Source organism: Maylandia zebra, linkage group LG23, assembly GCF_041146795.1.
Source record: "Maylandia zebra isolate NMK-2024a linkage group LG23, Mzebra_GT3a, whole genome shotgun sequence".
Lineage (NCBI taxonomy): Eukaryota > Metazoa > Chordata > Actinopteri > Cichliformes > Cichlidae > Maylandia > Maylandia zebra.
Window position 1 is genome coordinate 46779610 of NC_135188.1, and position 11598 is coordinate 46791207.

At 43.7% G+C, this 11598-nt stretch overlaps 1 protein-coding gene across 1 annotated transcript in view; it reads right to left on the bottom strand.

Moving 5' to 3' along the window:
* tceanc (transcription elongation factor A N-terminal and central domain containing) overlaps positions 1-11590 on the bottom strand; it is a 43555-nt gene extending 31965 nt beyond the window's left edge. Inside the window, exon 1 of the mRNA XM_076880272.1 lies at positions 9282-11590. The gene's annotated coding sequence lies outside the window, so the exon portion shown is untranslated. The remainder of the gene's footprint in view (positions 1-9281) is intronic.
* Positions 11591-11598: the final 8 nt, after the last annotated feature.

Below are 11598 nucleotides of genomic sequence, written 5' to 3' on the forward strand. Positions count from 1 at the left end.
ATTACTGAAAGGAAGTAAAGTGTAGCCAAACTCAGACACACAAAAGACCTTATTCAACCACACGCTGAAAGGCATGCTGGGACATTCAGGAGGCCAAGGAAGTTGTGCACATCTTGGCTGCAAGCAGGCCTGCGGGTTTGGTTGCTGAGACGTACTGAATCCAGTTTTGTAAACTGCTGAAATGATAATGAATCTCATACTCAGTTGATCCCTGTTGGGAACCAAAGCAGGGGTCAAAGGTCAGGCACCAGTCCTGGAGATTTGTTTCTAATGCCTCAGGAAACCGCACTGTTTTCTCCCTCAAGCCACGAAAACTATTTATTACATGTTCTTGAGGTTTCAGATGTTAATATTATCCTCATGGGGGAGGCGACAATGGGCTATGTTCACTAACCTGTTTGTTAGCAATAACAATTGTGTTTTGCCAGCATGAGCGTTGACCTCGTTTAGACAAAACAACATGTGGTGTGCTGCGGCATCAAAATTCCTCAGATGCCGCAGAAGCTGGTCTGTGTCGGCGTCCTTGACAGTGCCGGGTGGTTGACGGGAAAGAAGCTGACCTCAGATTCACAAAACATGGAACAAGTTTTAATCTCTGCGGTCATTTTTTCAAAAAATTATTGTTTTCTTTTCTCATGTCACTCTTTTAATATGTCCTATGTCATATTTACGTTCCTATGTTAGCTGGTGGCTGTTTATGAATACAGATATATCGTTTGGCATTGACTAAACAAAAAAAGCTGACCATTATTCTAAAACAGGGCTATTTTCAGTGGAGATTGATACACAGCCGGGGTTTTAGTTAGTATGTTCATCAGCAGGTTGTGGAGATATTTCAAAACAAAATAAATGGCAATTTCAATCATAATGTAATCTGACACTTGCATTAAAAGATTATGAACGTCACAAGAACATATCTTTCAAACATCGAGCCATAAATATTAGTTTTTACACCTGGGCTAATCTTTGGATTTGCACTCTCTCGGATGATGGCAGAGCTCCAGCTTCCTTGTTGTCTTACCTTGTACGTCAAGTATGCTGGGCCTTGCTGTTGTTGACACGGCTTAATGGCGACCTTGGCCCAGAGTGACTCACTGCAATACCAGCAGCTGTTATCACCACTTAAATGACCTCAGAAAGGGAAATAAAAACTAGACACTGTGACAAGCAACTGCAAGATACGTTAAGTGGATTACGGGTGTGGAGCTGGTGCTATCACCCTGAGATTCAATCAGAGTCTGCGTGAGAGAGCCCTCGATTAAAACATATTGAGATCGATCGTTTGTGTGAATTTCAGACCCTGGCTGGGTGTTGCACAATACAGCCTTTGAGCAACATTGTTTGAGCAACTCTGCAAGTCTCATGTCACACACTCCATATGATGTAACACTCGGAGGAGGCCTGAGAGACGCCTTGAAGTGGGTTAGGCAGTTTTGAATGCTATGTCGAGGAGAGCAATATGTGCATGCCATAAACCTTGGAGCGTCAAAACAAAGTTAATGAACAGCACATTATTCATCCCTCTCCTGTACTCATGTGCACAATAATAAACGTTCCTTCAGGCAAGAACAACTGAGATGTACTGTTGCAAGATTGAACGAGACACACACACACAGGCCCAGACAGATTAAATTATCAGTGCAACCCCACCCTGATAACACAGCACAAATTGACCAACACTGGCACCTCTACTGAGAGATACCATTCATGCCAGGTTTAATGTGTAAGTGGCAGCATGAGGCAAAAGCCCAGGAACTTCTCTTAATTACAGCAGGAGAAGAGTAGCTTTATTCAGTCGCCCACAGTTTGAGTCAGGACAGTGTGAAAAGCTGCAGCATGCCTTTCTAAAACTGAATCATCAATCAGCATTTGTGCCACACAAACACTGTGGGCTGAAAACGGAGTCCTCGGGCATTTCAGCATCATGTTCAGCTGGAGCGAGAGAAGAATTTAACAATAAATAGGTTTGATCTCCAGATGTTTTAGGTGGAGGCGTACACAGGTGGCAGTGCTTGAGGAAACTTATCTAATCGCTCTCTTTGTTTTTCTCCCAAGGCTTATCTGGGTCTTAAGATAATGGCTCAAGGCAACAAAAGACTTCCAAGTCAAACATCTACAGATAAAAATCAAAAGCCCTAACTGGTTTCAGGTGCGCTGGCACATGGGTTTGTTGGCTACACCAACACTTTACTTGGCGTTAGTTGCACTTGCTAGATTTTAGTCCTTGTAACACTCACAGAAGAGATCGAACCAGAGACCACATAAAAGATGGACAAAGTGCACACTTGTATTAAAAATGGAGCCAATGCGTTAGTGCCTTAAGGCTGCATTCTTCTTAATGGCCAGCAGGGGGCAATTCTTTGGTTGCAAAAGGCGTCTGGGTGTATTTAGGTTTTGGAATCACACACCGTCAGTGTTTGGGGAGTAACGGAATACATGTACCGCCGTTACGTATTTAGAATACAAAATATGAGTAACTGTATTCCGTTACAGTTACCGTTTAAAAAGGTGGTATTCAGAGTACAGTTACTTTGTTGAAATAAATGGATTACACTGCAGTACTTTCCTGTTTCATATTGTCGCGGGTCAGGACTGTTTGGGTTTTGTTTGACAGCTACGCTCTGTTGTTCCAGGCGGCAGCGTTACGGTTGCCATGGTTACAGGGCTACGCTCTCTCTCTCTCTGCGACTGTGTGTTTCCTGGGTGAGAGAGCGCCTTTTCGTTGTTGTTGTTGTGCTAAGCTAACAGGCAGAATGCTACAAGCATAGCTCTAAAGAATGTAGCATCATGGGCAGTGTAGTCCATGCTGCAGGGAGAATGCACTGCCATACACGTTATGTGTCTGTGAGCGAGGAGGGAGAAAAAGGGGAGTGGAAAGGTACGAGTTGTCATCGAGCAGAAACGGGAGCTGGAAGCATGTAAATATAATAATAACCACTGCAGCCAAGAAGAGTGCCTGACGAGCCCAGTTGTAAGTAAGCTATTAAGACTCGACTGTACACCGTGTTCCTGTTTTCCTCCGAAAACAATAAGTTCCGTTGGAGCAGTCTTTCAACGCCTCTCTCTGTCTCTCGCAAGAAAAGTTGACCCACACAACAAAGTAAAGCTATTTTTCGGCTACGAGCCGACAGGGACCCCGCCATATTAGTCAGAGGTCCCTTTACTACAGTTCGGAGTCGCGGACCTTCAGTAATAGTAATAAATCACACAGCAATAGTACATTCACGTAGTTGTAAAAAGCATGATAATATATTAAGTAATCCAAAGTATTCAGAATACGTTACTGTCATTGAGTAACGTAACAGAATACGTTACAGAATACATTTTGGGGCATGTATTCGGTAATCTGTAATGGAATACATTTTAAAAGTAACCTTCCCAACACTGCACAGACATGACATTAACTTGGCCATTATTGTGGATGTGTGGTGTTGTAGAGTAACGTGAACAAGGGCCCAGTTACACTGGGCAACTACTGGTCACAAGAGACAAATGTGCATTCTCCAGCTAGTTGGCAAGTGGTTCCTGGAGGTTCACAGTGGTGGCAAGGTGAAATTAGTACTGAAAACCTACTTGTTTTGGTTGCTAACAGGTTGCCACAGTCACCTGTAGTTTGCATGGAAGATGGCAACTTGTCTGCAAACACTTGCAAACTCTCCAAGTTGTAGTGAAACCTGCACTTTTTTAACATGTTAGCTGGAGTGCCAAGGCACATTTACATTTACTTCTCTGTTTCTGGTTTGATTTGCACTTTTTCCAGTTTCACTACCACTCAGAGAGTGAATGTTGAATGTTTGCAGACAAGTCGCCATCATTTTATGCAAATTATTGGTGACCAAGTAATTAAAAGGTGTTTTCTGGTGCAAACCCCTAAGACTGAGGCTGACTAAAGGTGGAGGGTTGCTAATTTCACAGAGGAGGAGATCCAACCGTAGAAAGTATGAAAGATTTAGTGATCTTATCTTAAGCTGAAGACGAACCTTTTTTGCCAAGCTTTTGAAAACTTCTGATTTCTACAAATATGATTTAAAGTCTGGTTACTGTTTGGTTATTTTGTGTAAACTTTGTGAATGTGTGTACTGTCAGTCTTATCCGCCTCTCCCGCAACACATCTGATTTCAAAACACCAGCTGGCAAAGTATAAAATGCTCACCTTGAGGCTTGACTAAGCACTGAGTCATATCACACTGGTTTATACCTCCTATGCAGCCAACAAGTATCGTAGAGGACACAAGTGGTCAGGATAGTACTTCTAGAAAAGCTCTAAAAATAGTTGCACTAAAAGTGACACAATTTTGCAATCAACCCTTGTACACAGATGGATCACATATGTGGTGGTCAGCAGGGAGTCCTGCACAAATACCAGTAATAATGTTGGGTAAAAATGATTGCTGTCGTTCCCATCATTTCGCCTTTTTTCTGTGACTCATCATACTGGCAGGAATAGCTGTTCGCTCATGCATAAAAGATTTTTTGTCTTCAAACATGGTTGCACAAACTTGTTCTTTTTCACCCTTAAGGAATATTTGATTTCAGTAACAGCCATCAAGCTCCAAAGCTTGTGTACAGTCTGCATGTGGTTCAACTGGTAAAACCTTGATTCTATTATAAAAAGCACAACAAGAACTGGTAGTGAGCATGTGAAGCCAGGCAGATGCTTTCTTTCTTCGAAAGGTGGTTTCCTGAGCCTCCTGTGCTGTGCTGCTTCATGTTGGTCTCTTGCTGATTAATAAAACCCAAATAAGGGCATGACATGTAAAGCTTGTTAGTTGCAAAGGGCCAGTAATTAAGCAGATCTCTTCTGGGATTAAGAGGGTAATTAACGCTGATGATCAACATTCTCCTAGCGATGAGCTTGGCCTCGGAGAGTCTCAGGGTGCCACGGTCTGTGTCGTTTCAAATTTCATCAGGGTTCAGGGATCATTTCAGATGTGCCCTTTTGCTGCAAATGCATTCCTTGGGTTTAAAAAGTTAGAGAGTAAAAATTGCAACATTTTGTGTAAATTGAAAATTTTTCACATAAGTGAAAAAACAGAACAGCACCGTAGACCGAGTCACAGTTATCAAATGCAGAACATTTCTCTGCTCTTTTGCAAAGTAGAAACCAAAAGTGTCAGGTGTCTGCTTCAGGGAGGAGGAAGAGGAGATGCAGAGAGTGCCCCAGATCTGTGCCCGTGGCGAGGGAGGAAGTGTTGCGTCTGCAGCGTGGCAGCCACAGCCTCTGCGCTCTGAGGAAATGTCACGGCTGTCGCACTGGGTAAGCCCTCAGGAGAGCAGTCGCTGAGAGCTTCTCCCTGTTTACACTTCACAGGTGCACCAAGGTGACTCACCAACACATCTCTTCATGCGATCATGTGTTGATCATGCATGCACTCACACATGCATGCACGGCTATATGTAACCTGCAGGACCAGCTTTTATTCACACTCACTTGTGGTTGTCACGTGAGAAATTATATTTACAGGAGGGCCTCATAAAGTCACAGTGAGTCCGTTTGACACTCTGATGTGCTGCACTGAGCTCTACTGCCTGTGCAGCCACATTGATTCTCTACAATGCTAGGGCTAATGCATTCACAAGCAATGGAGAGCGTCACCATCATTTAAACACCATTGATCGAGGCCCCACCTGGGGCCAGGCTAATAGAGCATGTCTGGAATAATCAACCCAAGCTATAGACAGGCAGAGCTGCCTGCTGCACTCTGTAATACGGGCCCACGCCCGCTCAGTGTGTGGCTGTGCTTTTATGCATCAGTGTGATGGTGTAATTAGGGTCCCGTACAACTGTTTAACGGTCTGTTACCAATCCATGGGCTCTGATGTAATTATGATTTTGTGCAACAAGAGCGCTAACTCTGGCTTTATGGGGAAGAGAACATGTGTGCTCTTTTTTACAGTGTCATGTTTTACTAGACTTTTTTTTACAACACTCTGTGTCTTTGTTCAGAAAAATGCTATAAAACAGTTCCTGCTTTCCTATAAACCCCAGATGCAGAACATCACTTATCTGTAAACACATTGCACAAAGAGGACATGACTGGTAAAAAAAAAAAAAAAAAGGTTTTGACACCTGCTTGAAATATTTCAAAAGAATATTTTATGTAGGCCTCCTTGTATAGGAGTAACTTTCGGGAGTAGCACAGACAGAACAGACCATCTGAGCACTCTGTTCCTTAAAAATGTCTGTAAACTGATTTCTAGTCACAGACTCGGGGTTAATTTTCCAGGAAAATCTGAAGGGTGTGCCCTGCCTTAGTTTCTCTCTTCCGCTGAGCTGCACAGTTTACTGAAACAGTAAACTGTGCCAACTATCACTACCTTAAAAATGGAGTCCACTAATCACTGCAGTGTCGACGAAAAAGCACCTTCCAGCACGATACCCCAACACAGCCTCCTCATACGGACAAAAACAAAACCTGATTACATTTCCAGTAGCAAGGTTTTGCTAGTGAGGAGCTACGTATGTTGTTATGTTCTAAGCTGATATCTTGGACAGCTAAGGGCTAGAGAAAAAATGTGCATTCAGTGACCATTTTGACAGTTGTGCCTGGCTGTAGGTGCAATCAGTCACAAAGATACCAAAAACCTCCTTGTGATTCCTTTGTTCTGCAGTAGTTTGTCAACTTTTCTGCAAATCACTCGCCACTTTTTGCCAAGCCATGGTGAAACCAGAAACACGGGGCGTTTACCATCAAAGTAAGCATGCATTATCATTGCAACTGACGCATTTTAAATGGTGCCAGGCTGAAGGCAAATGCTCCCCGTCTTCCAGTTCGCGTGGCACTTTTCACAGTTTTGCTTCTGCTTGGCTAGTTTGCGAGTGTTTGCAGAATGCATGCAAACTACTGGCATCCAATCTGCAAGCATCAAAAGAAATCACAAGGAGGTGCAGCACTATAGTATTTGTATTTGTATTCTATTTTTATCTTATTGTATATTTATTTTATTTTATTCTACTGTATATAGTATTTTATTTTATTCTATTCTGTACAGCTGTGTACTGTATTTATTCTTATTGTATTCTAATTTTTGCCTCATAACTTTTGCACTGTCCACTTCCTGCTGTGACAAAACAAATTTCCCACGTGTGGGACTAATAAAGGTTATCTTATCTTATCTTATACACCTCTTTATGTCTAATCTAACAACCTCCAGCAAACACTTGCCAACTGGTCATGGAATACATACTTTTCTCTAACAACTGGTGGTTACTGGGGGAGTCACTGACCAGTCCCTAGCAATGCTTTCACAACCACTGCTAGTGACCACTCACCAACCAGTCAGAGAATAAACAACCACCAGTTGCCAAATGGTTGCCAAGCTGGTTTCTAGGCCTGTGTCACTGGGGCCTAACATTAGGACTAGAGAAAAGCCTGTTTTATCTACCAAGGCCCAAACAGAAATATTACCATTGCACAGAGAGCGCTTAAAGACTGACGAAGCCACCACAGACGTACCTTACACCTGCATTCTTTTTATTGGCCAACAGAGGGCGACTCCTCTGGTTACTTCTGGTTGTAAAGAAAGCCTATGAGGAAAAGGTCCTTGGCTCTCTTACTCTGTGTGCTCAGTAAAAAGCTTCCTGATGATATTATGGGCCTCATCTGTAGTTCCAGGATTATCATGGGGAGTCCTCACTGGCTAACAACTTTTCATTCATAAATTGTTAGCCAGTGAGCATGCAGTGTTTTTTGATTTTACATCGATTGTTACAGTGCATTCAAACTTGCAGCACAGCAGTGCAGGACAGTGTCATGTGCATCTCTTTGTTCCTATCAATAACAATTCATTTTTCTTTGATTTCTTCTTAATTTCTGTGGTTAAACCATGTCGGGTTGTAAACGTGCAGCCCTTGATGACAAAACATCCCACAGTAGACCACGCCCACCCCGCTATGAAAAATGCAAGAAGCCCTTTTAAAAAAGGAAACCATTTTCCTAGTCTAATCTTTATTAATAAAATATTAAGTTGACCATTAGTGCATCGGCGCTGTCCAGACCAAGCCATGTATCATCATCCCATTTGGTGATTTGTTTTACTGGGTAACAAAATCCAGCACTCATTGTCTCATAAAAACATCATCACAAGAGTAATTCTGTCGCCTCCCTGCAGATCGCTGATTTAAGGACATTTTCTCCACATTATAACCAGCTAAGAAAATAAAGTCTTGTTTGATTTCATGTGTGGATGCTGTGTCGTTTGGTTTACTGTTACGAGCATGGCCAGAAAATCAAATAAACCAATAAAGTTTTCATATTACTTCTCATTTGTTTTCAGGATTCCATCGGCTTTAGTTTCATCCATATGACCATGTGGGAGTCCCCGGGCACTTTGCTAGCTGTATTAAATTACACTCTGGAGTCACATACTATGAGCTAGCCTGGTAGCCTCAACACTACCACATGCAGAAAAAAATCTGTGGGGAGTGATTGCATTCAGTGACCTTTAAGTCGCAGAAGCAGAGAAGGAACACATGCTATATATTAGCCATTGTCTTCATGTATGTGTTTTTACTTCTGGAGGTAAAGCCAGCACACAACAATGACACCACAGATAGTACAGAGAGATACGCTTTGGACAGGAAACCACAATCATGACGCTCACAGAATGTGTTTTTCCTGTTTAGCCCCCTCCGCAGCAGTAACAGCTGAAGACACAGCAGATATGATTAATGATAACGTGAGAGCCACTGCAGGCAACAGAATATATAGCTCCTGGGTGGGTAGTTGCCATGGAAATCCACAGCAGACCCAGTGTGTGACTCAGTCGGCTCAGTGGAAAACCTAGCTGTACCTGCAGCTCTCGGTGAAGGTGCTGCAGTAATACGTGGCTCCTCGTTTCTTTGTTACCTGCTACGGGGGACATTGGATCTGGATTTTTGGGGGACTAAGTGCTTATCTTGCTGTGCAGCAGATGCCGGTGTCATAACAGGAAAAGTAAACTCATTTCCAGGATGCCAAATATCGATGTTTTGTCAAAGCTGTTGGTGCCTCGCTGATGTGCAAAATGTGTCTTATAGAGTTGGTGCCACTGTACAGCGTGTTGAGACAGCTTTTACTCAATTTGCCACATGCAGATGCTTGTAAATGACCTTGTGCCATCTCGCTTAGAACGACATCAGTTTTCAACGTGCATTTGCAGTATTTGTGGGTTTTTTGGATCAATCTGTATTTTTACGTGCAAATAAATAGACCAGACCAATCAGACCACTGCATCAGGCAACAGGTACGCTGTAGCATAAAATGTGTACCAGTACTGAGTATATACCAAAATGATCCTACCTTACTCCAGACACACAACTAAAGGCTGCTCTGGGTCAATCAGCTCTCTGAAATTATTTCTCTGCCTCCTCCGATGTGGTTCAAACTGCATCACTGACGTCCTGAAATATGTACGAAAGCCAGCTCCTGGATCATGTATGAAATTCTCCCTGTGGGCTGTCTGCTGCTGAGAATTGGATGAATCCAGAACGTCTCTTGGACCAGCTCATCACTGCTTGATGTCAACTGTATATTTTTTCACAGTGTGTTTTTTTAAGGATGAATTTTCCATAAAGCACAACACGTTTTGTGTGCGTACACGTCACACAACAAGTTCAGATCTGAAAAATTGTGAATCTTTCATTGCTCTTTGGCAGCACGCTGTGTAAAATGACCTTTAGTGTAACCAAGAAATGTCTGGGGCCTTCATTTAACCAGCAAGTTAAAGTGAAAGTAAAAACAAAGTGCAAAACAAAATGCTCTAAACAGGATACGAAGCACAGATTTCTGGCCGACAGACCTGTGTGACTTATAGACCGTTATCTCTTCCTGCATATTGCAATGGTTGGTCCATTAAGGCACTCCCGCCTTAACTGAGGACTGTTAACGTCTTGTGCAAATTTACATGCAATCCATCCAGCCGTTTAAAAACAAACCGCCCTATTTGTGGCCACAAACAAGTCACATCCAGTAACCGTGTGTCCATTACTGCTAAGTGTAGGGGGACGAACAGCCTGCTAATAGAGTTGCAACTATGGAGCACGTCCACTGAGCAGCCATTAATCAATCACTTCCCTCTGTTAATTAGGCCAGTTTCAAAGACATGCCTTTAGTTTGAGTCACCGTGCTGCAAGGCCAGATGGTTGAAACGTCTGAACAGAAACAGCACAGCAGAACCCGACGCGTTCATAATCTCCCAAGTGTTGAAAACGCGCCAGGAGGACAGGTTTGATGTCGAGTGCGTGCCAGGGAGAAAAGCTCTCCACGAGGACAACAAGCATCCAACCGCCCAACCCCCAGGACGTGACTCAGCAGCAGCTGTTGCCATGGCTTACCAGGCAGGACACCCATAGGTTCCCAACGAGCTCACAGTGCTGACACATCTGACGCACCCCTCCCCTCAAATCTCCCCTTTCCCCTTCATCCCTAGACAGCAGCGACTCCACCCCGATTCTCCGTCACTTTCTCTGGGGGTCCTGATGCAGGCCCGAGCGGAGGCGCACAGCATGCTGTTGAACCGCAGGCGGCTGTAATCCCATCCGAGTGAAGACCGGGCCCGCTCTCCCTGCCATAGCCACTACCCCTCCTCCTCAATGCAGATTAATACCTTATTAACAGCCTCTGACTTAACACTAATCCACTTACACTAGCACGTAAGATCTTCGGACTGTTATATGGCCCGAGATCAAGCCCGTCTTCGGCCTGAGAAGAGGCAAACTCTGACGATGACGATGTCTCCTCTTTGCATTTGTCTTTAGTGATTGCGAGCCCCCACCCCGGGGAAATACACAGAGTCAGTCCTGCAGCAAAGACTCATCTGACTTACTTGCAGAATTCATTAGCTGATAGTTCAGGCATTCATCGCTACGCCCGTGCTAAGCAAGCCAATGAGGGCTCTGCTCCTCCAGAGCCTGAATAAAAGGTCTCTCGTGAATTATGTCCACCTTTACAAATGCAGCAGGTTCTCTGCATGCATGCTGCTGACGGGAAGTCTTACAGAAGTCATGGTAATAACAGTAAGGCTGTGTAGGCGGTGGCTAAATTAGGATTAATGCAGTTTAGGGTGAAGGACTGAGCAAATCTCCTGCTGGGTCACGGCCATCCTGTCCCAATAAGCCACCACTCACCAGTGCACCGACCCAGCTAATAGCTAACTTGTTATAGGTACACCCTTATTCTCCCCTGTCATTCAGTATAGCACGTTCATGCTGCATCAAATCAGACCTGTAGCTGTTAGAGTGCCCTACACAATCAGTTCCTCAGCTGGTCTACTCTACTTCCTGAACTTGAGATTGTTTGCTCCACAGCTCAGGCTTTTAAAGTGTAATTCGAGCTGACGGTGGTGTTCACAGCTTCCTCTAGAGGAAAGATTCATGACAGGTGGTTTAACAACTTTCATTTCCCTTCCGCCACCTCGACACATACACAACATTTAAAAAAAACCTCATCTCCTGTGCTGGTAAATCCCGGCCGTGGAACACATTTAAGCCTTTCAATGGTGCCTCATCCGTTAAGTAAGCCTATAGGAAGGTAAGAGTGAGGTAGTGTGGAAAGTAGGTTAGACTAAGACTTGAACTGTAAGCTGGAGCCTATTTAAATTCCTGCTAACTACCTTCAA